We start from the raw sequence: 27320 nt of genomic DNA, 5'->3' as shown, positions 1-27320 counted from the left end.
AAAGCCAACTCCGCAAAATGGAAATGGTTTTGTGCCTGCAATCAGAAAAAGGGTCAGAATCTTGAAATACTGAATTTACCTCAAATATTACAGTACTTAGCTGAGATGCTAAACAGTGGACTTTCATTCTCCTCCATCAAAATCCCTGCCTCAGCCATTTCTGCAGAATACAACACTGATCCTCCTTTATTCTCTCACCCTCTCTTAAGACAGTTCCTCAGAGGGGCTAAGAATATAAAACCCCCAAGGAAGCAACCAGTACCTGCTTGGGACCTCAATTTCATTCTAGAAAAACTGACCCTGCCTCCTTTTGAGCCAGCTGCTTCAACAGAACTGCAATGTTTGTCATGGAAAACGGCCTTCCTTCTGGCTATCACCTCAGCACTCAGGGTTTCGGAACTACAAACCCTCATGGCTGTGCAGCCTTTCATCATTTTCCATCCGGACAGAGTTTCCTTATGAACCAACCCTTCTTTTATGCAAAAGGTAGTATCCAGGGTAGCCTTGAATCAGGCTATCCACTTACCTACCTTTTATCCTAATCCACAAAACAAAGGGGAGAGACTGCTACATTCCTTGGACATTCACAGACAGCTCTGTTATTATTTGGACAGAACAAAGCCTTTCAGAAAATCAGAGCAACTCTTTGTGTCCTATGCTACAGGAGCTCAAGGGAAGCCTATTTCCAAACAGACAATCTCAAAATGGATAGCCCACTGCATTCGCTTTTGTTATTCTTTTCATGGTAAAACTGTACCTACAGGCATCAGATCTCACTCCACGAGGGCCACAGCTACCTCTGCAGCTTTCCTCAGGGGGGTTCCTACCAAAGATATTTTGGAAGCAGATACTTGGAGTTCTGTACATACTTTCTCCAAGCACTATCACCTACCATTATACTCCAAATTTAGAGCGGGCTTTGCCACTGCAGTCTTGCAGGGCATCCTGGCTCCTCCTAGTTCCACTTAATGCCTACCACCCCTTTTTTAGCTTTGAGATTCTACCCATCTGTTATGACTGCAGCTGTATGCACGATGAACATAGTACAGTTTTGTACCTACCATAAATGTAGATGTTCGAGTGCTAATACAGCTGCAGTCCAGGTTTCCCTCCCTCCTTCCCCTCTTGGGACAGGCCTAATGGCTAGCACCTCCTCATACAACATGATTGGGGTATTCTTTTATGGTGTATTTGCTTGCAACTGCTGTTTTTTGATTTTATTGCATTGCATTATTACATAAATTTATGTTTTGCCTTCTTCTGGGGGCACCTGACATCTGGGGCAAGAAAAACTGAAGAAAATGCCATCGGCTGGTTCTTTTATACCCCTGTCGCACTGACGTCAGGGAAGAAGCGACGACATCCGACGCCGGACTTAGTCTTTGGAATTCGGCCGACCGAGGACCTGCCTGACGGCAGGAAAACCCATCTGTTATGACTGCAGCTGTATTAGCACTCGAACATCTACATTTATGGTAGGTACAAAACTGTACTTTAGCTGTTACTTCTGTCAGATGGGTGTCTGAGTTGCAGGCCCTTGTGGCTTGTCCTCCTTTTTTGATTTTTCATGAGGACACGGTGTCCTTCTGCACTAATCCCTCCTTTATGCCTAAGGTGGTTAAAGAGCTTTCATTTAATCGGTCTTTTAATCTGCATACTTTTTTCTCCTTTCCACAGTCTGACAGTGAGAGGGTGCTGCATACTTTGATGTGCATAGGCAACTCAGAATTTATTTGGATCAGACTAAGGCTATTTGTAAATCTGATCAGTTGTTTCTTTTCATCCTAGATCTTTCAGCCTAGCTGTATCCAAGCAAACCATTTCTTCTTGGATTTTTAAGGCTATTTCCTTTTGTTGCACCTTTCATGGCAAGTGCCTTCCTTCTTCAATCAAGACTCATTCTACTAGAGTAGTGGCTTCTTCTGGTGCTTTTTTCAAAGGTTTAGATACTAATTCTTTTATTGAAGCAGCTACCTGGTCTTTTTTTCTTATCTTTACTAAACACTACAAGTTAGATGGTATCTCCAGAGCTAGGGCCAGTTTTGCTAGTGCCATTCTCCATGGCTTTTTAGGGGACTCTTCTTCTCCTTCCCCCCTCCCAAGTTTCCTCTTGAGCTTTGGCACTCTGCTGAATGTTACGAATACTGCAGCATTGAATGTTAGGAATACTGCAGGATTGAATGTAAGGACGTAGTACAGTTGTGCAAAATCTTGACTTAATGGTAGATGTCCTTGCCTTCACTGCTGTAGTATTCGTTCCTTCCTCCTAGTACTTTTCTTCCTAGATGTACACGTTGCCTCTTTGGTTCCTTGGACTGGTGTTTCTACTGGGCAATCTGTTCTGTTTATGGTAAGCCTGAATGTCACCTTTATGCCCTATGGTACACAAGCAGCATTTGAGTGACGTTCAGGTGTACCTTTTAAATGCAACAGGAAGTCTTTGGTATATTGGCCTGACTACGGGCTTCCACAGCAGGGAATCCCTGAATGTTACGAATACTGCAGCAGTGAAAGCAAGGACTTCTACAGTTTATGATAAGATATTACAGAACAGTACTTTCCAGATTCCCCTTGGTCTTCTACTCCACTTAAAATACCCAGGGAACAGGATTCCTCTGAGAAGGAGTTGCATTCTTATGAGCAATCCCTTACTTGTTCTTTCCAAATTCCTTCTCCTTTGGGCTATGGGTCAGAGGAAGAGGAATCTACCAGTCCTGATATTCCCTTTGAAGAAATTTCTTTTGGGGGCACAATCTCCAGGATGATGAAGTGTTTGTTTATATACATGGAATTGTGCTCAGGTCTTTGAAATTCATAAAAGATACTATGAGTTGCTGCAGATGGACTATCCAAACCCTTCTGCTGTTCCTCTTGTTTTGGTCACTTTGTTGGATGTGTTTACAAATGCCTGTAAAGCCCCTGATTCTCTGCCTACTACTCCCAAGAAGCCTGATTGGTTTTATAGGGTGCCCAAGGACTAAGATTTTGTGCAAGTGTCCTGCTTCTGGTCCCTCAGTGGTGTCTGTAGCCTCTGACAAGCCCTCTCAATTGCTTCCTTCACCCAAGTTACTGTCTTCTAATAAAGACAGCAGAACCATGGAAAGGTTGGGTAAGAAGGTTTGCGCTTCTGCTACCTTGGCTTTTAGGGCTGTTTATCAGCCCCATATGTCCTGGTATGTGCTGGCCTTCCTTTGTCAGGCTTGTCAGATCATTTCTGATCTCCCAAACTCTGGTAAAGCTTCTGCTTTATCCTTGTTAGGGACTTCCTCCCAGGTGGTCCGTCATGCCATCAAGTGTAGTTATGATGCAGCAGATGCCCGTTCTAGGGCTGCTGCTTTTGGCTCAATGATGAGGAGGTATTCTTGGCTTTGGCTTCAACTGTTGCCTGATATCAAGGCTATGTTGATGAATGCCCTTCTTGATAAACACTTGTTTGGGGAAGCTGCTGCTGATTTAAGTTGCTTCAGGATAAAGTGTAGACCTTACAGGAACTCAAACGTGTGTTTCTCTCTCCCGTTCCTAAATTTCAAAGAAACTACCCTAATAAGCTTGCCTTTGTTTACAGGCAGTCTTGCCCTTCTCCTAAGGGCAAAAAGAGTGGCAAACAGGCTCCTCTTCCTAAAGCTACTCAGACTTGTGTTACTCAGAAGTTTTCCTTTCCAGACAAACCAGGTGCTGTCTGACCTTCTGTCTCTTCCCAGCCACGTTCCTCTTTCTCTTTGCCTTTCTGTTCTTGTTTGGCTTCAGATTACTCAGGATTCTCAGGGGCTGGTTCTTTTTGTAAAAAAAAAAAAAAAAACACAAAAGTTGTTCTGGTATTTAAGCCGTAACTTTGATAGGGTTTCTGTCTATACACACTGAGCAGAGTGAATAAGAGGTGATGACTTCAACTGTTAGCTGAGATACAAGTATCCTGTTTTTTTTATTATTTATACAGATTATTGTTTCTAACAATTTATATATAGCACTTTTATTTTATTTGTTTGCAGTTAAAAGCATTCTGTATCTGTACAAATCTTTATCTGTATAAAAAGTTTCATTTTGTGGTTTTCTCTAGTCCTTACTGTGTCTGTAGGCTATTTTATACTTGGTATCTTTGCAGTGGCCCACCCCTACCGTAAATCTGATCTGGGACACTCCTCCCAGTCTAGTGTCATTAGCTCATTCTACCTAATACAGAGAGAACATTTGATAAGGCCTTCTGTTTCTCCTTTTTCCCTTTCAAAAAAAAAAAATTTTTTTTTGCCTGAATCTCCTTGTGTCCTGATTGTGCTTCTCAAACATTTTGGAAATATAGAGTATATTTCAGAGCATTTATTATAACTGTAATTGCCTTAATACTGCTACAACTCAAGTGCTCCAGGTTGCACTGCATCCAAAGTGTTTGTGTGTTTTAGCTGCTTTTCTGTATGTGTGTGTGTGTATATATATATATATATATATATATATAGACTTCTCTGTATATGTAGACTAGCTACTTATTCTGCTGTGTTACTTCCTCTTAAATCGTTTTTCAGTTGTGCACTTGCCTTGCTTCATTTAAAAAAGTTTTAAATTGCTAATTTTGTAGAGTTTTAATTGCATTTACTGTCTAGGACTACACACTCAAGTGTGTTGGCCTTTTCTGTGTTTATTTACTGTATTATTGCATTGTTTAGCCTGTTTCAACAAAAAAAATACTATCTTGTTTGCTCGTTTCCCACCTTTTCTAGCCAATACATATCCCAAGCTTTGCTTGTCTCAGGGCTTTATTTTCTGTGCTCAGAGCTATCCAGACCTTGCATTGATAGAGGGAAGTCCTACTGCCTACCAGTGGGACTGGTGAGCGTTGTACTGCCTATCTAGCACTAGGAGTGGTTTCCAGCTCTGAAATTGTAATTTTATTAGCCTTTTGGGCTGATTTCTGTCCCTTTCAACTTTCTGGCTTAAAAAACATGTGTGTTTGCATATTTTTCACCGTGCAGCACTGCAAGGCTACAGTTAAACTATTCCAGGTGCCAGAAAGTCTTCTCTTCAAATTTTCTCTTAAAACTAGCTGGTTTCTCAGTAGTAGCACTAAAATCTGAACCCCTGTGAGTAGCACTTGAACCTGCTGGAAAGCACTAGGAAGCCTGAAACAGATACAAGCACTCAGCTCTCCTTGTCAATAAGGAGAAATTAATCATAGGCACTAAACAGCCTATAACTGCAAAGTACCTTGCAAAGGTAAGGGAAAACAGCTCTTAAACTTTACATAAAAGCACCTAAACAGGCATGTCCAAGGGTCAGCTTCCGGTGATTTCTCCTGTCCACCTGGTGAATCTGGGCATACTGGGGCAATGCGGCAACTGCCTCATGTACACAGACAATCCTGTCCTCCTACCACCCAACACCACAACCTGCGAGAGATGCACTTACATAGCCAAACTGGAAGCAAAGCTCTCTCCGGCCAAGATTGTGCTAGTCAAGAGGAGAAGGTTAACACCTGTATCACACCTCAAGCAACTCATAGCCCTTCAACATCCACACCATCAACACCCACACATAGCAACACTAAACCCACATATGTGGAGGCCCTTGACATTAACCTGCCCAAGCAATAAGGACCTCCGAAGCCGAAATGCAAACAAACACCAGTCACAACCAAAGAGACACATAGCTCACAACACCAGTGTGCCATCCAACAACAGCCCCTAAGGCAAGACAATGTACCCAACACTTTAGTCATAGGTGACTCTATAGTCAGGCACACTGATGTCCCACTCACCAGACTGAACAAGGAGAAAATTACAGTCAGTTGCCTGTCGGGTGCCAGGATCTGCCACATAACGCATGCACTCAAGTCACTCCACAACAAGTACAAATATGACTCTGTCATTGTCCATGCTGGAGTGAATGACTTGAGATGTACCTCCCTGGACTACATGAAAAGAGATATTGGAAGAGCTCTTGGATCATGTGACCCAGGCAGGTATGACCCTAGCCCTGAGTAGCATCCTGCCTTCGCCAAGAATGATACCACAGTATAAGGACAAAATGATTGACTTCAACAATTGGCTAAGCTTCTGGTGTCATTCAAAGGGGATCCAGTATTTGTCTGCCTGGGAAGACATGATCGACAAACCACGATGCTTTGCCAGAGATGGTCTGCACCTGTCACCCCTGGGATTCAGGTTACTGGCTAAAGCTCTTGCCACCCCTATAGTGCCTTTTTTAGGCAAGGTTCAAAGGATAAAACCACCACCGTAACAAATAGAAGCAGGCAAAATCTGAAGGTAATTCTACTCAATACTAGAAGTCTAAACCTCAAAATGCACTCTCTCGAGTCACTCCTAAAAATGGAGAACATCGATATCTGTGCAGTAACTGAGACCTGGTTCAAGGCTCCAGAGAGCACCCCTGCAATACCAGGCTACAATTCTTACCACACTTTTTGGCCACAAAACCAGGACCGAAACACTAAAGGTGGAGGAGTGTCCATATTCACACCTCCAGGCTAGTTGCCCAACACAGTGCATCTGAAATTCTCCAGGTGCAACTAATACTAGGTAAGACTGCAATCCAAATTGTAGCTTGCTACAGATCCCCATCCATGCCCCAAGATTCTCACTACACCTTTCTAAACATACTGGAAAATATTCAGATACAACCAAACACCCTAATACTGGGTGATTTCAACTACCCTGCCATTAATTGGGAAAACTACTCTGGTACCAACTCCTTTTCCTAACGGTTCTTGGAATTCATAAATTTCAACGCCCTGGATCAACTAATCCATTGTCCCACCAGGAGCTCCAATATCCTAGACCTGGTCATTACCAACATGGGAGATAGATGCTCCACACCAGTGGTCACCCCCTCATTGGTCAGGTCTGACCATAAGCAAATCACCCTTGACATCCACATCCCACCCCCACCCCCCAGTAAGGAAACCTCCTTAAAAAACTTCTCCAAAGCCAATTTCAAGCTACTGAAGTCAGGAGTGACAAACTTCACAACACCCACGCAGACGGGATCTGGAAGTTCGACTGCAGAATCCTCCACTAAGGCACTGTACGAGCACATCCACTCGTGCATGAATCATGCCATCCCAAATAGAACCAAGATGCTCTTCTCCAAAAAAGGAAGCCAATCTGGTGGTCCCTTGCTATAAACAAACTATATATACAACAGAAGGAAGAAACTGTTGCAAAAAAGAGGAAAATCCCAGGATGCAAAAAAACTCCCTCACCAGCCTCAGTAAAAAGCTGAGATCCCTCATAAAATCCTCAAAAGCTAGTTACGAAAATAAAATTGCCAAAGATTCCAAAGACAACCACAAGGCATTCTATAGTTATGTCAAGAATCTAAACGGCAATGCTCAGATCTGCTCTGAGTTACAACAGAATGGCATTAAATATACTGATCCCAAGGATATTGCCAATATCCTGGCAGATCGATTTAGTGCCAACTTCACCCCACTCTCACACCCTAAAGGGCCCATCTCAATACCAAAAGATTGCCAAATTCTGATAATCACGGACACACAGGTAGGAACCGCACTCTCCAAAGCTAAGAATACAGCATCCATGGGACCAGATGACATCCCAGGCTGTGTACTATATGAACTACAAAATGAACTGGCACCTCACCTAAGTGTGATGTTTAATCATAGCCTCACCTCAGGCTTCGTGCCCACTGAGTGGCGCACAGCTACAGTTATCCCGCTCCACAAGGGAGGATCCACCTTGGATCCCGGGAACTACCGTCCCATCAGTCTGACAAGCCTGATTTGCAAGGGCATGGAACGCATTATCATGGAACTTATAAACAAAGACATTGGCAACCTTCAAACACTGGACCCCACCCAGTTTGGGTTTGTGAAGGGCCGATCTTGTCTCCTGAATCTGATTGACTTCTTCGAATTAGTCTCCAGAGCTGTGAACATGGGTAAGGCAGTCCACACAGCCTATCTGGACCTCGCCAAGGCCTTTGACACCATCCCCCACTCTGGAATCATAGATACACTTACTAAGCTGGGCATAAATCCCTACGTCACTCGATGGGTTGCTAACTGGCTTACTGACAGAACCCAGACAGTAAAAGTAGCCGACTCCAAATCCAGCTCCAGACAAGTGGAGTACCTCAGGGTTCAGTCCTGGGACCACTCTTGTTTGGCATCTACTTCTCTGAAATACAGGCCAACACTAAGGGACTCTGGCTAACAAAGTTTGCAGATGACTGCAAACTGGGAGCCATTATTGAATCCCCAAATTATGTGGATATTCTACAAAAGGGCCTTACAGAAACAGATGCCTGGTGCCAGAGCCATGGGCTTAAGCTTAATGCCAAGAAATGTATGGTTATCCCCTTTGGAAAAAAACATGTACCCATGAATTACCACATAAGTGGCAGGACACTAAACATCGAAAGTGTGATGAGAGACTTAGGGACACAGGTGGACAGTGGTCTCACTTTCGATAACCACATTGCCACAACAATCAGGAAATCCTTCTATGTGGCTTTTCATCCAGAAAAAAGGAGGTCATTGTCCCACTGTACTCAGCCCTCATTAGACCCATTATAGAGTATAATGCCCCGTTTGGTATGTACCTCACAAGACATCTGCAACAGCTTGAAAAGCCACAGAAATACCTCACTAAAAGAATCACAGGCCTAAAGCAGATGCCATATACTGACCGTCTAAAAAAAACTCCAGCTATACTCTGTGGCATATCGTCTACTCCGAGGCGATCTCTGCTTAACATACAAGGCCATGTCAAACCCTGAGTTGTTGGACATGCTCCACTTAAAGAAATCCCAATCCTTCAGAGCCACACGCCCCAGGGATCTAAACCTTGTCATCACGATGAACAAAACATGCTGGAGGGATAGGTTAATGACCCAGAGACTCCCCATACTCTGGAATAGACTGCCCATACATATCAAGCAGAGCGCCTCTTTGGCCCTCTTCAAAAGGAACCTTGATGATTGGATGGGAGATAGGAAATTCACCCCGGGGATCATGTCAGCCGCCCTGCTAGACAGGGGCCTGGAGAAGTAAATATTGTGGGAAGAAATATCCAGGGAATTGTTATGGCTAGGCTTGCATAGGCCCTAGGGCCGATAGCCTAGTACCAACCTATGAACCTATGATTCATGGGATATTCTTAGTGTTTCACTGTTGCAGTCCTTACAAAATGGGTTATCTGGCTCCCGGTAGCCCACAGTCGGCCAGAATACCAAAGTCCTTGGTATATAACATCAGCTGCCTTCGATTTAGGCCTGACGTCAGGTACAAAAGAAGGCAGCCAGTGCCATTTCCTCAGTCTTTCTTGCCGCGGAGCCCGAAGCAGAAGCATTTTGCATGAGTGCCGGTCTGCCGAGTACCTTCTTTTTGTATTCAGACCGCTTAGTTGAAGACATCCTCAGATAAGTACCCCGTTGGGGACCTTCTTTTCTTGGTTTAACGAATGCCAGAGAAAGTTAATAACGGTCTTGCCTGTGGAAAACAGATTTCACTCCTATTGTATTACTTGGGCCTTGAGCATGACTTCCCTAATTGTGTTCTCTGTGCTTCTTTCAACCCGTATGCCATACACTGTAGCGCTAGGATCTTGTTCAAGCATTTCGGAGTTTGGCCAGAGTTCATCAGTATGATGTCTTCTGGTCTCCCGACTTCAGATGTTCCTAAGAAGTGCAAGGATAAGGACCGTGACAGGCTTAGGGTCAAATTAGCTGACGACGTCCTTGTTTAAGTTGGTTGTTGGCCCAGCGATAGTCAGTGAGGCACTTTTTTTGCCCCTGAAGTCCATGGATGTTCAGTGGCAGGCGTCTGCGGAGACCTTTTCTGAGTCTTCCTTACCGCAGGCTTCCACTTTGTCTTCTTACCGTCTGCCAGTCACTGCCTCTGATGGATCTGGAGCCGCTAAGTAGGCGCCAGTGTCTGAGGCCTCTTTTCTCCGCCTGGAGACTGGATCTAGACTGACTACCCTGATTCAGACGTCTGCGGTGGCTAGGCCTCCTGGGTCCCTCTGGTTTTCTAGCAGGTTCCACCCCTCAAATGGCTCAGCACTGGCAGGCTTCTTCTTCAGAATCAGGGAGTTCTAAGCAAACTTCCCAAAGCAAGCATTCACATGACTCCGGCCTTCCCCTGCCTGCCTCTGCGGGCCCAGGATTTCCTTTGAGGGGAATGTTAGCCATTTTTTCAAATGTCTGGTTTACCATCACAGACAAATGGGTGCTCAGAATAGTATCCCAGGGCTACACGTTCTCCTTTCACACCTTTCCGGTCCACCAAGGATACCAAAATACCCCCCAAATCAAAGGGCAGAAGCAGAAAAACAAGTTTCTTTACTAAACCTGGGAGCAATAGAGCCAGTTCCTGCACTACAGATAAGCCAGGGTTTCTACTCAAGACTTTTTCTGGTCCCCAAAAAAGGGGGCACCTGGCACCCTAGTCTGGATTTGTCCATTCTAAACTCTTTTCTGGCGATTTTCCAAATTCAGAATGCTCACTCTTCAACAGTTGCTCCCAGTGCTGGCCAAGGATTCCTGGCTGGTGACTTTGGATCTCAAAGAAGCTTATCTGCACATCCCAATAAGGGAAAGCTGCAGGCAGTTCTTTCGCTTCAGGGTTTGGAACAGGCACTTCCAATTCTCTGCACTGACCTTTGGCTTATGTACTGCTCCGAGAGTTTTTACCAAATGCCTGGCTCCAGTCATTGCTTTTTGCAGGCAAAGAAACATTCAAATTTACCCTTACTTGGATGACTGTCTTATTCAGGCCAACTCTCCAGAGCAACTTCTAAAGGATTTGGACTTTGTAAAGAACCTTCTCACCTCTTTGGGCTACAACATCATTGAAAAGGACAAAATTGGTACCCACCAGGGAGATTGTATTCCTGTGAGCGAGTCTGAACACAACCGCCCAGATGGTATTCCTCCCTCAAGAGAAACAAATGGATCTTTCAGATTACTTCAAAAATTTGGCAAGCATGACCCAGCTCTCTGCAAGGCAATTCCTTCAAGCCCTGGGATTCATGGCTTCAAGTATTCTGATGATTCCATATGCCAGACTGTATATGAGGAAAATACAATGGTACCTCAAAAACCTTTGGTGTCAACACACACAGGATTTAGACTTGATACTTCCTCTGATTCCCTGCCAGCAGACTGAGTTCCTTTGGTGGGTGACGGCCTGTGCACAGAACAAAGGCCTGCCTTTCTGTCCACCTCCTGCCAGCCAGACTCTCACCACAGATGCCTTGGGCTATGCTTGGGGAGCACATCTAGAGGGCAGATGCATTCAGGGGACTTGGGAGCACATCTAGAGGGCAGATGCATTCAGGAGACTTGGGAACTCTCAGCAGGTTAATTTGCACATAAATCTGAAGGAATTGATGGCAGTCTAGCAGGCCTTAATGGCTTTCAAACATCTTCTCTCTCCTGGTACTCTTCTGGTCAGGACAGACAACACCATAATCATGTGGTACATCAACAAGCAGGGAGGGATGCACTCGTACCCCCTGTGCAGACAAAGCATGATACTATGGTCCATAGCAGCTTCCATGGGCATTCATCTGACAGCTCAGTTTCTTCCAGGAAGGCTCAACACCTTGGTCTCCATTACAACCAAGGAGTTTCTGAGAGCTCTGGGTTTCATGGCATCCACCGTTCCTATGCTCCCTGTGGCCAAACTCCACATGAGTGTTTCAGTGGTTCCTGAAATCAGTTGGTCTTCAACATGCACATCCTCTAAATTTTGTACTCAAGGGAACTTCAGTGTGGTGGATCCAACAGTCTTTAAACCCAGGGCTCCCTTTTCATCCAAACATGAAAACATAGCCAGCATCAGACGGTGTTTAAAAAAAGGTACAAATAGTGAGGTTAACACACAAGATTTATTTAGATAAATAAATCAGACCGGTTTCAGCCCAAAGGCTTTCATCAGTGGGAGAAAATATTAATCACATAGGTAGTTCAACATACATATATTTATAAGGTAAGCCCTCCAATCAGAATTATTCCCTTCCCTCAGATGGTTTCCTGTGTGTGAAAATTTTAAAAATATATGAAAAGAACAATATACATTCAACATAATTAATACAAAATGTAATAATAGTACACAATGTATTCATAAATGATTATTCATACCAGGCGAAAACTAAGCACCCAGTTTGATGATCCAATACTTCTCGTTCTTGTTAAGAATTGAATGCCATCCCTGTTTATTGGATCACCATGGACCTTGTCAATGATCGTAAACTGAAATCTGGCAGAGTTGTGGTGTAAACAATGTCTGTATAAGGCGTTGGTGCCGCTTTTGATACGCATATCACTGCAATAACAGACCTCCAAAGCAGACACCCAAAAAACCTGCACCTCCCGTCACAACGGGACAACACATAAAACAAAAAATCAGTGTGCCGCACAATCACAGCCCTTCTAACGAAATAACATACCTAACACACTAGTAATAGGCGACTCTATAGTCAGCCTGGGACAACATGCTCGACAAGCCTCGTTGCTTCACAAGAGACGGCTTGCACCTGTCACCCCTAGGCTTTCGAATACTGGCCAAGGCTCTTGCTGCCCCCATAGTGCCTTTTTTAGGCAATGCTCAAAAGTCAAATCCACCTCCGTAAACAGCACAAATAAAAAAAAATAAGGGTTATGCTACTCAACGCTGGGAGTTTAAATCTCAAAATGCACGCACTCAAAGCACTCCTCAGTATGGAGAACGTTGACATCTGTGCAGTAATTGAAACCTGGTTCAAGGCTCCACAGAGCACCACAGCACTACTGGGCTGCAACTCATACCACACATTTCGGCCACAGAACATGGACCAAAACACAAAAGGAAGGGGTGTATCCATATTCATCAAGGATACCTACACCTCCAGGTTAGTGGCGCAGCATGATACCGCCAAGATCATCCATGTGCAACTAACGTCAGACAAATCCGCAATGCAAATGACCCAAGACCACCACTCCGCCTTTCTGGAGACACTGGAAAACATGAAGGTCCTACTGAAAACCCTGATATTGGGCGATTTCAATTACCCTACCGTTAACTGGGAAAACTACTCAAGTACAAACTCCCAGGTCCAGCGCTGCCTGGAATTTATCAACTCAAATGCCCTGGATCAGCTGGTAAACTCCCCTACTAGAGGTGAAAACATATTGGACCTGGTTGTAACCAACATGGGCGACAGGTGTTCCACACAGGAGGTCAATCCGTCACTGGTTAGATCAGACCATAAACTAATCACTCTGGATTTCCACACCACACCACCACCTCCAACCAAGGAAACCAAAGTGAAAAACTTTCTATAGCAAACTTCACCTTACTTAAGGCAGAGGTGGAAAGTTTCACAGTCCCCATGCTAAAGGATAACAGTGTCCAAGATGCAGGAACCTTTACAAATGCACTCCATGAGCACCTACAAGGATGCATGGATCGTGCCATCCCTAGCAAAACCAAGACTCACTCCCCTAAGAGAAGGAAACCAGTCTGGTGGACCCCTGCTATAAACAGGCTATACAATAGAAGGAGGAAACTAGTTCAGAACAAAAGCAAATCCCAAGAAGGAAAGACATCCCTGATCAGTATCGGTAAGAAACTAAGGTCCCTCATAAAATCTTCCAAGGCTAACTTCGAAAGAAAAATAGCCAAGGATTCGAAAGATAACCACAAAGCCTTCTTTAGCTATGTCAAGAATCTAAGTGGCAACTCGCAGATATGCACTGAGCTAGTGCAAAATAGCACAAAATATACTGAACCCACTGATATTGCCAACATCCTGGCAGATAGATTCAGTGCAAACGTCACCCCTCCGCTCACCCCCAAAAGGAACCACAACAATACCGGAAAAGTGTAGTGTCCTGGAAATCACAGATGCACAGGTGAAAACAGCCCTTTCAAAAGCACAGCATCAATGGGGCCAGATGGTGTCCCAGGCTGCGTCTTGCATGAACTAACCCCCCACCTAAACACATGTTCAACTTCAGCCTCTCCACAGGCTACATGCCCATAGGATGGCGCACAGCAACGGTTATTCCGCTGCACAAAGGAGGGGCCACAACTGACCCTGGTAACTATCGCCCCATAAGCCTGACTAGCCTGGTCTGCAAGGCTATGGAGTGCATCATCATGGAACTCATTAACAAAGACATGCAAACACTTGACCCGACCCACTTTAGCTTTAAGGGCAGATCATGCCTACTAAACCTGGTTGACCTCTTTGAGACAGTCACCAAGGCCATAGATGAGAGGAAGGTAGTTTACACAGCCTACTTGACCTCGCCAAGGCTTTTGACGACATTCCCCACTCGGGAATTATAGAAAAACTCACCAACATGAACATAAACCCCTACATCAAGAGAAGGGTTGCTAACTGGCTTACAGACAGAACTCACACGGCAAGAATAGTGGGCTCCGGGTCTGACTCTAAACCAGTCACAAGTGGTGTCCCATAAGGCTCGGTCCTGGGACCCCTACTGTTCGGCATATACTTTTCAGAAGTACAGGCAAACACAGGAGGACTATGGCTAACCAAGTTCGCCGATGACTGCAAACTGGGAGCCTTAATTGATTCTCCAGCTGACACGGACATTCTCCAGAAGGGACTTACTGAGATGGACACCTGGTGTCAAAGTCATGGTCTCAAGCTAAATGCCAAAAAATGCATAGTCATCCCATTTGGGAAAAACAAAACACCCATGAATTACCACATAGGTGGAAGCCCCCTTAATACAGAAGAGGTATTAAGAGATCTGGGGACCCAGGTAGATAGTAATCTCTCCTTTGACCATCATATTGCCAAAGTAGTTAGGAAATCCTTCTATGTAGCCCATCTAATTACTAAAGGGTTCGCATCTAGAAATAGAGGTTATAGTGCCCCTCTACTCATCACTCATCAGACCCATCATAGAGTACAATGCCTCATTTGAGATGTACCTCACAAGACACTTCCAACAGCTGGAAAGACCACAAAAGTACCTCACCAAGAGGATTACTGGCCTCAAACATATGTCCTATGCAGCCCGACTAGAAAAACTCCAGCTGTACTCAGTCGCATATCGCTTACAAAGAGGTGATCTCTGCCTGACTTACAAAGCCATGTCCAACTCAGAATTGATGGACATGTTCCACCTAAAGAAATCCAAGTCACTGCGAGCCACTCGCTCTAGTGAGCTCAACCTCGCCACAACAATAAATAGAACATGCTGGAGGGATAGATTCCTGTCACAGAGACTCCCCATGCTTTGGAACAAAATTCCTAACTACATTAGACAGAGCTCCTCACTAACACTCTTCAAGAGAAACCTTGACGAGTGGATGGGTAATAGAAAATACACCCTTGGGATCACTTCATTGGCTCTTCTTGACAGAGACTCCATTAATTAATCAATGGGGCGGCGAAAGCTGACACTCTGGCTAGGCTTGTAAATGCCCTCGGGCAGATAGCCTAGTACCTACCCTATGAACCTATGTTCGGACATTCGCATTCTGAGAGGTTGTGATGTCTGTCCGACATAGAAAGCAGCACATGTACATGTTGCAAGATACACAACCCAATCACTGTTACAGTTCCCAAAAAATTTCATGTCATATACACGATTGGTGTTTTTACTATAAAACTGTTTGTTCTTCTTGTCCATATATTTTCACATCCAATGTCCACAACTGTGTGTACCCGAAAGCCTATCCCCCGTCATGGTCAGTTGCTGGTATACCATGCCCCCGGAACTCACTCTTTTGTAATGAGAGAAGGAACCTAACGTTTTACCTCGTAGTGATATGCGTATCAAAAGGGACACCAATGCTTTATACAGACATTGTTTACACCACAACTCTGCCAGATTTCATTTTACGATCATTGACAAGGTCCATGGTGATAGATCCAATAAACAGGGATGGCATTCAATTCTTAACAAGAAAGAGAAGTATTGGATAATCAAACTGGGTGTTTTGTTTTCGCCTAGTTTGAATGAACATTTATGAATACATTGTGTATTATTATTACTTTTTGTATTAATTATGTTGAATGTATATTGTTCTTTTCATATATTTTTAAATTTTTTTCACACAGGAAACCATCTGAGCTAAGGGAAGAATTCTGACTGGAGTGCTTACCTTATAAATATGTATGGTGAACTGCCTATGTGATTTAATATTTTCTCCCACTGATGAAAGCCTTTGGGCTGAAACCGGTTTGGGATTTATTTATCTAAATAAATCTTATGTGTTAACCTTACTATTTGTGCCTTTTTTATACACTGACGTCTGGTGCTGGCTATTTTTTCATGTTTTGTTGGCCTTTTGCCTTGCACTTGTCATACTTGCAGAGGACATTGTTTTTGTGCTCCCTTTTCATCCCCCTCTTCCCTCAGGAATGTTTACAGACACCTCAGACGTGGGATGGGAAGCAGCTTTTGGCTGTCTAAAGGTGCAGGGGTTGTGGTCACCTCTTCAACAGAAGGAGCACATCAGTGTCAAGGAGATGAGGCTGTTCATCCTCTTTTCTTCCCAGGACCTCTCAAGGTGTTTACAGATAACACCACAGTGATGTGGTCTGTGAACAAATGGGGGGCGGGCAAGGTCTTGCCTCCTTTGCCAGTTGGCACTTCTGGTTGCTGTCCTATATAAAGTGATTCTTCAGGCAGTGTACATTTCTTCAGGTCAAAACATTGTGGCAGACATTCTGAGCAGGTCCTTAACCCAGTCTAATGAATGGATGTTTCACAGAAATATGTTTCTGGATATTGTCCACCGTGGGGTATTCCTCATGTAGATTTATTTGCCTCCCCTCTGAACAGGCAACTTCCTCTAATTTGTGCCAGAGTCCAGTTCCTCTGGTGTGGAAGGTGGATGCCCTGTCTCTTTTTTTTATTTTTGGAAGGGGATGTTTCTTTATGCATCCCCTCCCCTTCCCCCGATTCCAAAAGTCCTGTTCAGAATTCAATGGGATGCAAAATCTTGTTGGTGACTCCCTTTTGGCCGAAACAGTATTGGTTCACTCTTCTGCATTTAGCCAAGGGCAATCATCACAAGTTATCTCACAGGGTGGATCTACTCGCACAAGACGAGGGATCTTTCATCCATCCCCACCTGTCTATTCTTGAACTGACACTGTGGGTGATAGAATTTTGATTCCACATAAGGCACCTTTTTTTCTGAGGATGTGCTTAGGGTCCTGCAGGAGGCCAGGAAACTCAGTACTAGGAAATTCTGCTTATCTAAATGGAAGAGTTTTTCTGTTTGGGGTCTCTCTTTAACCTGGATCCACTTTCTGTGGATGTTCCTTTTGGTTCTTTATTTGTGTGAATTGCTATCTGTGCTTGTCTGCCTTTATCTCCTCCTCTAGCTTCTAGGTTTTGTAGCTAGACAAGTCCTCAATGGCATCCTTCATATTAGACCTCCCAGGAAGCCTGTTCCTCCTTCCTGGGATCTTAATTTTGTTTTGGAGAAATTGACTTTGACTCTTTTTTGAGCCTGCAGCTTCAGCTTCCTCTTCCTTGCAACATTGCTCTTGGAACACTGTTCTTTTGTTGTCCCTTACCTCTGACAGATGGGTGTCTCAGCCTCGAGCCCTTATGGCTTGTCCTCCTTTTGGTACTTCATAAGGACAGGGTGTCCTTGTGTACTAATCTTTCTTTTATACCCAAGGTGGTTGATGAGTGGTCACTTAAATCAGTCTATTCCTTTACCTTCTTTTTTCCCCTCTCCGCAGTCTGCCAGTGAGAGGGTGCTGCATACTTTGGCTGTGCGTGGACAACTAAGTCTAAGTCTATTAGAATGTCTGATCAGTTGTTTCCTTTCATCCTAGGTCCCTAGGATTAGCTGTACCCAAGAAAACTATTTCTTCTTGGATCTCTAAAGCTATTTTTTTATTTTCATGGTAGGAGCCTTCCTTCTTCTGTAAAGGCTCATTCTACTAGAGCTGTGTCTTCTGGTGCTTTTTTCAAGGGATTGGATTCTAACTCTATTCTTGAAGCAGCTACCTGGACTTCTGTACATACTTTTACCAAGCACTACAAGTTAGATGGAATCTCCAGAGCTAGAGCTGGTTTTGCTAGGGCCATCCTTCATGGCTTCCTAGAGGGCTCTGCTTATCCTTCCTCCGCCCAAGTTTCTTCTTGAGCTTTGGCGCTTTCCCAGATGTATGGAATACTGCAACACATAAATGGAATACTGCAACACATGAATGGAAGGACATAGTACAGTTGTGTAAATTCTTACTGTAACAGTAGACATCCTTTCCTTCACTGTTGCAATATTCACTCTCTCTTTCCTTCCCCTGGTTCATTTCTCTTCTAGATGTACAGGTTACCTGTTGGGTTTTCCTTGGACTGGCATTCCTACTGGGGCTTCAGGTCTGAGGATGGTTCATCTGGTAGTCACCTTTATGTTGTGTGCTACGCGAGGATCATACGTGTGACATACAGTGCATCTTAAAGGAACAGAAGGATTTTGTATACTGGCCAGACGTCTGGCTACTCTAGGCAGGGAATCCCAGATGTAAGGAATTCTGCAGTAGTGAAGGAAAATACATCTACTGTTAGGGTAAGATTTTACACATCTGTACTTTTTTCCTTACCCAAAGTCTCTGCTTCACCTGACTGAATGCCATCCCATAGTCAGTGCCCCATCACAGATGTTTTTTGAGAAGCTGATCTGCTTACAAAGCCTTAAAAAGAATTACAGCCTCTTACCTGATAATCATCATGTATTCTGTAACAGATTCAGTCTTATGATTGCTGTTTACAAAGTAACAAACTATTTATAGTAATATGTAATGGTCATTTTCTCAGCAGGCTCTTAAAATATTCATCATTGTTTAGAAACAGCAAGTTTAGCTGTGTGGCCATTACCTGGTTCCGGAGTTAACTTTTTAAGTAGATATTACCAGGTGAGTATGAGCTGTGCCTTCTCTGACACATGCTTTCCTAATGGCATCTCTCAAAGGGTGTCCATCCTGAGGCCAGTGTGGTGGTGTTTCAGTCTTCCTTAAGCATAATCTGTCATCACTTAAATTGTATGTGCTGGCAGTCCCCTAATGTTTAAACTCTGATGCATCTGCGGCAAAAATTGTGAAATAATTTTACAGCATTCTGTAACTGAAAAATGACTGCAATGCTTTTTGGAGCTTCCCAAAAGCTATATGACACAAGTCTAATTGCGAAATTGGCATCTTCAAGGCTGTGTTTGTTGCTGACTAGGTAACAGCCTGGCATGTTGTCAGGACATGTAGAGTTAGTGTTTTTGGTTAATACTCCTGTAGATAATACCCCACAAGGAATATATTTGCCTGTATTTGCACCTGCCACTATCTTTTCAAGTGCAAATCTCAGTCCTGGTTACTACTTGCTTCTCCTGTCTGTAAAGACCTGTGAAGATATGGGATGAATTTATAGATTCCCATCAACTTGTCAGGGTTGGCATTAAAGAGAGTTAGGGAACTACTTTTGTTTGACCAGGAGTGGTAACTTATTCCCTAGGTATCAGATCCTTTACAGTACTATCTATGCTGCCAACAGGTTCTTTTAATAGTTTGATGTAGGTTATGCTGTTACAGGGGTATTGGTGACATTGCCAGATTTTTGAATATTTATGTTGTCTAACAGAAACTTCTATGTAGTTTAAGTGGTTCATACCCAAGGTTTATTCAAGAATCTTTAAGGCTTCTTGAGTTGCCGAACATGATTGGACAGGTACATGCTGAAAAGGGCATTACATTCTGTAATGAGGTAGACTAGAAAGGAGTAGAGGGGGGACAATAACTTGTGTCTCTCTAATGATTAGTTGAGGGCTTTCCTAATGTTTGCTGTTATGTAGTGATCAACAGGAAGTTTATTCTCTAGGAATATGCCAAGGTCTGTAATGATGGTGTCAACTTTGAGGGGGCCATCCTCTATGTAGGTGCAGAAGTGATGCTCTTCGTGTTTCACTGTTGCAGTCATCCCATTTGGGTTGTCTGACTTGTAGTAGCCCTCAGTCGGCCTGATTGTCAAAGTCTTGGGTCCTGCATTGGTTGCTGTCTGATCTTCCATGATGTCAGGTAGTCAGGGGTTAAAGCATACATCCGACTCCATTACATCAGTCTTTCTTGCCGTGCGGTGCCCGAAGCAGAAGCAGTTCGCAAGTGCCGGTCGGCTGACTCCTGAAATTTTTGTTTTCAAGTTTCAGAACCAAAGTCTTCAACTAAAACTAAGTACCCCGTTGGAGAAACTTTTTCTTGCTCTAAACCGATGTCAGTAAAAGTCAATAATTGTATTTCTTGTGGAAAGCAAATACCTCAAAGATTTTCATTCGTACTGTATTCCTTGCCTAGGCCCTGACCACGACGTACCTCTCTGTCGGTTTTGTGCCTTATTTAAACCACAAACTATTCGTCATCCGTGCATTTTCGCTTCTATATATTTTGGTTCTCGGTTCAATTATCCAGATGTGTTCGGTAAGCCACCTGACTACTGACATTCTGAAAAAACGCAAAGATAAAGACAAAGACAGGCCGCCTAGGTCCAAAGCTGCCAACGACGCTTCTCCTAAGCTAGTCGCCAGTTCGCCAGTACTCCAGTGAGGTACTTTCGCAGCCCCTGATACCCGCTACTTCAGATTCGTAGGCCTCTACTGAGACCCATTCAGAGTCTGGTGTGCCGCGAGATGCTTCAACTGTGGAACCTGCGGTTGTCTCTACCTTGGATGGGTCGGGAGCCACTGTGCAGGCACCGGCTTCTGAGGGTGTATTCAGGCCTACTCACTTGCTTATTAAACCAACGCCATCTTCTTCTTCTAGGCCTAAAACTAGAACCATGCCTAGGAAACAGATGCCCAGACCACATGGTCAGGCCTCTATGCATAAAAAACAAGTTATAAGAATGGCTGAAGACCTTATTACTTTAATCACAGGAAGCCAACCTTCCCCCTCTAAGAGACCTAGGACTGAATTTGCTTATGATACTTCGACCAGGATTCTGAAATTTCTGTCTCCTCTGATGATCAGGAGTTACCCTTGTCTACCTATGAGGATTCTGATGCAGCGGACTCTATTCCCTCTGCTTCTCCCCCAGAGGATTTTTCTTTTGGTGAAACCTTGCATACTCTTAGGGAGCATTTTCACTGGGAAAGCCAGGATTACTCTTGATTCTAAAAAGAGGCTTAGAGATTTCTTAGTCCTGCCCCAACACAGGCCCTTAGCTATCCCTCCTGTGCTGGACATTGTTGACGATGCCTTTTTGGAATCTAGCTTGACCCCCCTGACTATTTACCTCCTGCTCCCAGAAAACCTGATAGATATTACAGGGTTCCTGATTCTCACAAGTTCCTTTTTAAAAATCCTGCTGTGGATCCTGAGACCATTTCACAGGGACCCAAGGGCATTAAGGCTACTATTGCCAAAAATCCTACCCCCTCTGATAGAGATTACAGGACCCTGGATAGATTGGGTAAGAAGGTATACACCTCTGCAACCTTGGCCATCAGGGCCTTAAATTGCCAGTTTCAAAGTAGCAGCATATTATTGGATTGCTTAAACAGAAATTGATGTTGATTCCTGATTGTGCTGAAAATAAGGATTTAATGGATACTGCTGAACAGGTTGGAAAGCATACTTTGCAATGTGGTTTTGATTCACTAGAGGCATCTTGCAGTGCTGCTGTCACTGGGTCTGTACTTGGAAGGCATGCTTGGCTTAAGAAGCAGTCTTTGCTAGATCATGTTAAAACTAAATTTCTGGATGCTCCCTTAAATCACGACTGCCTGTTTAGCGACAAAGCAGAAGAAGTTCTTAAAAAGATGGAGGAAAAAGCTAAGTCTATGCAAACTGTTAGATTTCTTACAAGTGCAGCCTCCTAGATTTAGTAGGCATTGACCCTCAAAAAATTGGTCCTTTCCTGCCTCTTCCAGACCTTCTCAGTTCAAACCCAGAACCAGCAGAACACCCAGGCTCCAGTCCCAGAATACGCACAGGACTAAGCAGTGGGGGGCTCCCACTTCCAAATCAGGGAGTAGTAAAACTCTCCCTTATGGTAAGCTGTTTCAGTGATTTAACTTTAAAACTTCCAAGCACTTCTCAACTGACTTCTCCTTTAGGGAGAAAGATTGCTCTGCAAGCAAAAAACTGGAAACTCATTACCCAGGACAAATGGGTTTTAAACATAGTTTCCCAAGGATACAGATTCCACTTCCACACATTACCAACCCCAAATGGCTGGCCAGATCTACCCCCAAATTAGTGGGCAGAGGCTCAAAAGCAGGTACTCTCTCTTAAGATTAAAGTCTATTCAGACTGTACCAGAAGAGGAAAAGGGACAAGGTTTCTACACAAGAATGTTCCTGGTACCCAGAAAATACAGTTTATGGCGTCCTATTCTGGACCTGTCTATCCTAAATACCTTTTTGGTGATTCCAAAAGTCAAGATGCTAACTCTTCACCAGTTGCTTCCCATGACAGGCAAAGATGCCTGGTTGGCAACACTGGATTTAAAGGAAGCCTACCTGCACATCCCAGTCAGGGAATCTTGCAGAAAATACCTACACTTCAAAGCAGGCTGCATGCACTATCGGTCCTCTGCACTGCCCTTTGGCTTATTTACTGTGCCCATGGTATTCACAAAGTGCCTAGCTCCAGTCATTGCATTTTGCAGGCAAAGAAATATTCAGATATACCCATACCTGTACGATTGTCTAATTCAGGCAGAAAGCCAGGACGTACTTCTGAATCATCTGGCATTTGTACAAAAGGTGTTAACTTGCCTGGGGTACACCATAAACGTAAATAAATCACAGCTGGTACCCTATCAGCAAATTATATTCCTGGGAGCAAGCTTGAATACAACTTCCCAGATGGCTTTTTTCACACCATAGAAACAAATTCATGTGACAACTTACTTCAAACTAGTGGCCACAAAAACCCTGCTATCTGTAAGGCAAATGCTGCAAGCCTTGGGGTTCATGGCCTTGTGCATTCTACTAATTCCATATGCAAGATTGCATATGAGGAAACTGTAGTGGTATCTAAGAAGTCTATGGTGTCAACATTCTCAGGATCTAGAAGCAATGATTCCCATCATACCTTGTCTACGGTTAGAATTCCTTTGGTGGGCAGAGGCCTGCCACCAAAACAAGGGACTGCCAATTACTCTACCCCCCCCCCCCGCCACCCAAACCCTAACAACAGATGCATCCGACTATACATGGAGGGGCTTACCAGGCAGGGAAGTGCATTCAGGGCAAATGGAACCCAAGTCAAATGCACCTGCATATAAATCAAAAAGTAATGTTAGCTGTACAGAATGCTCTGACAGCCTTCAAGGACCACATTCTTCCAGGACAACTAATGGTAAAGACGAACAACATCACTGTTATGTGGTACATAAACAAGCAGGGGAGTACCCATATTTACCCCCTCTGCAGACTAGCCATGGCTCTGTGGAACACAGCCTTGAGCTACCAAGTTCATCTACAGGCTCCATTCCTGCCAGGAAAACTAAATACACTAGCAGACGAACTAAGCAGAAATCTCATTGGACCCACACGAGTGGAAACTGGAACCAAAGATTTTCAACATGTTGATCAACAAATGGGGGATCGCAGATATAAACCTGTATGCCTCCCCCCAGAACTACCAATTGGACAAATTCTGCACAGGGACTCCCCACAAGCAAGCTTGGAAAGTGGATGCTCTGTCCTTCAGCTGGAAAAATCCATCAGTTTATGCCTTTCTCCCTCTGCCTGTCCTCTCCAAAGTACTTCTAAAGATCAAACAGGACAAACCAAGGATGATACTGATTGCACCAGACTGGCCACTCCAACACTGGTACCCCCTCTTGCGCAGTGTGTTTCAGCTGGCCCCATGGCACCTACCTCAGACCCCCTACCCTGCTCTCTCAGCAGGAGAGCCAGATTCTGCACCCCCAGCTTCAAACCCTGAACCTGGCAACCTGGCTAATTACCTAATTTCTCCATTACCGTCCCTCAGTAAACAAGTGTTGGATGTCATTTTGGAGGTAAGGAGGCCTAGTACTAGAAAATCTTATGCTGAGAAATGGAAATGATTCTGTGCCTGGAACCAAACTCAAGGGATGGCCACAGCAGCACCCAATTTACCTCAGATTCTTCAATACTTAACTGAGATGCTTCACAAGGGCCTTTCCTTTTCCTCCAAAATTCACGCCTCAGCCATTTCAGCTCATTACAACACAGAACCACCCCTCATTTTTCACCCACTGCTCAAGCAGTTCCTCAGAGGTGCCAAAAATTTAAGACCACCCAGGAGAGCCCCAACTCCAGCCTGGGACCTTAATTTTGTATTGGAAAAACTCACTCTTCCTCCTTTTGAGCCAGCTGCAACTGCAGAGTTAAAATTCCTTTCTTGGAAAAAAGCTTTCCTTTTAGCAATCACTTCAGCAAGAAGGGTATCTGAATTACAGGGCCTTATAGCAGTGGAGCCTTTAATCATCTTTCATGCGGATATGGTGTCCCTCAGGACCAATCCCTCTTTCATGCCCAAGGTGGTATCCAGTGTGGCTCTTAATCAGTCCATTCATTTGTCAACCTTCTTTTCTAATCCACAGAACAAAGGGGAACGGATACTGCACTCCTTAGATGTGCACAGGCAGCTTAGATTTTACTTGGACAGGACTAAACCTCAAAGGAAATCTGAACAACTGCTGGTGGCATTTGCTGCAGGGGCAGAAGGGAAGGCCATTTCAAAGCAAACCATTTCTAAATGGATAGGCCATTGCATTCATTTCTGCTATAAGCACCATGGAAAACCTGTCCCACAGGGGATTAGACCCCATTGAACCAGGGCTGCATCTACCTCTACAGCCTTTCTCAGAGGTGTCCCTACCAGAGACATCCTAGAAGCTGCGACCTGGAGTTCTGTACATACTTTTACCAAGCAATTCCATTTGCCAATTTTCTCTAAATCAGAGCTGGCTTTGCCACTGCAGTCTTGCAGTGCCTTATAGCTGCTCCTAATGCTATCTAAATTCCTCCTCCAATCCTTAGCTTTGGGAATCTACCCAAATGTGATGACTGCAACAGTGAAACACGAAGAACATAGTACAGTTGTGTACACTTGCCATAAATGTAGCTGTTCAAGGGTATTCACTGTTGCAGTCCTGGTTACCCTTCCTCCAGCCCTCTGACTTCTTTTGGCTATACCTCTATTCTCCTTTACTATGCTTAAAAGCTTTTTGGCGTATTTGCTTTTTTGTTAGAGGTATAACCTTGTATATTTATATTTAATTGCTCCCCATTAAGGGGGGCACCTGACATCTGGGGTAAGAAAAACTGATGCAATGACGTCAGCTGCATGCTTTATACCCTTGACTACCTGACGTCATGGAAGATGAGACAGCAACCGACGCAGGACCCAAGACTTTGATAGGCTGACAGAGGGCTACCGCAAGCAGATAAACCAAATGTGATGACTGCAACAGTGAATACACTCGAACATCTACATTTATGGTAAGTGTACACAACTCTACTTTCATGCTTCTCAAAGAACACAATGTTGCATTTAGCTTTAGACCACAGACGTCACATCAAAGATTAGTGAGTTCTTTCATATTATGGAATGAAGGCATCTGATGGAGAGTTAACTGCTCCAAATTTGCAATCATCTGAAAGCTTTGTAAGTCAGAGACTCTTGGCATCTGCCTGGACATCAGTGAAGTAAATGCTAAAATAAAATAGACCCAATATGGTATCTTGTGGGTCACCACAGGTGATCATCCTGTCCATAGAGTTCTGTGAGCCACTTGGCTGTTTAGTGGATTATGTAGACAATATTAGAATGTGGGGGATAATAGATGGCCTTGACCTGGATGACCTGTTCTTTTCCCATTGCTTCATTTACCTTCTCAAAGAAGTCCACCAGGTTTAGTGGACAGGACTTTCCTTCAAAGCCAAGTTGGCTCAGATTGAACAATAGTAGTTTGCTTTTATAACTTCATAAAAGCTCCATGGTCATACGTTACTTTACAGTGCTTGTGCAACTATTCTCGAGATCAGTGGTAGGGCCATTTTTGTGATTGGGTACCACTGGGTCCATTCTTAAGCATCAGACATGTATCTGGTGAAGAGGCTAAGACAAGCAGATTTACAAGGGAATCTTCAAGGCTGTGCTTGGTGCTGACTGGACAGCCTGGGTTGCTGTCTGGTCCCATAGAGTTAGTGCTATTGGTTTTGGAGACTATTTTTAGGAATTGTTTGGTGGTAATTTCAGGCTGAAGCAGTGTTGGGGAAGCAGGGAAGTGATTAGTTAAAAATAAATTTGTCAGTGATTTATATTGATTGTCTTCACAGTAGGTGCAAGTGTCATTTGAGGTCTGCTGCATACATTGCTGGGTGTTGCTCCTAAAATTCTTGTTATAAGCAATGCCTTATGTTTTGGAGGAGGTAGTGGCAGTGTTTAGTTTAGTTTATAGCTGGCATTACAAGTTTGATCTTATCCCCAAGTTGTTTGCAGACCTTTTTGAGGTCACTTGTAGAGTTAGGGGGTTTGCGTTTATTCCTTGGTGTGAGTTTAAGCCTATTATGATCTTGCTGCAATAGCAATAATTCATTAAGCTGAAGCAGTTGCTGCCTTCACAGATATTCTCTGAAATGCAGCTGTGCATGGTACTGGTCAACTGTCAACACCTTTGCATGGTGCGGTTAGCAGGATGTTATGTCCAGGACAAGTCATTTTCTGAGGCCACAGTGATTTGAGGGTGTTTTCCAGTAAGAGGACTGTTCAGGAGGATATGCTTTTGGGTCCCTGTCCTGCTGTTACACAAGCCGGGTCTCCTGTTAGACTTGCCATACTGATAGATCTGGAAGAGCAGGTCCATCTTTTAACATACCCACCCAGTTTGGGTGTAGTTGTTTTTTTTTGTTATTTTTACAATTTTTAGATTCCATTAGCCTTTTACACCAAAACAGAATGATGGAATAGAGGGAGGCTGCTTGAAAATGTTTTCCTCACCTTTTTCCTATGGGCTTTCTGCTGTTAGTCAAAGATCCACACTGCCTTTCTGGAGTGTCGTATAAACTATCTTATTTAATTGTTGACACTGGTAGTTTTGTTTGCTGCATGCTTATTTAAATTGCTGCGAAGCTCTATAGTAGACTGCTTGACTTTTCTACTTCCTTCTCAGAAAAGTCAACTTTATATTCTCTCCCCTCATTTTCATGAAATGTCCTCTTATTCTGAGAATACGCGCAAGTTAGTATGTGTTGTATTAGGGCGGCCACAGTGGTGCAGCAGTTAGCGTTGCCACCTCACAGTAAGAGGTTCTCCGGTTCGATCCTCAGCTGGAGTGCCTCCTGTGCGGAGTCTGCATGTCCTCCCTACGGTCGCGTG

General features: G+C 44.0%; 1 protein-coding gene across 2 annotated transcripts in view; it reads left to right on the top strand.

Annotated features, from left to right (window-relative positions):
- Positions 1 to 27320, top strand: part of POLR1C (RNA polymerase I and III subunit C) — an 868501-nt gene that overhangs the window by 239822 nt on the left and 601359 nt on the right. The gene's annotated exons all lie outside the window — the stretch shown is intronic.

Source organism: Protopterus annectens, chromosome 1.part0 (assembly GCF_019279795.1).
Source record: "Protopterus annectens isolate FY-2018-M chromosome 1.part0, PAN1.0, whole genome shotgun sequence".
Taxonomy (NCBI): domain Eukaryota; kingdom Metazoa; phylum Chordata; order Ceratodontiformes; family Protopteridae; genus Protopterus; species Protopterus annectens.
Note: the sequence above shows the minus strand (reverse complement) of the source record. Positions and strands in the feature narration are given on the sequence as shown.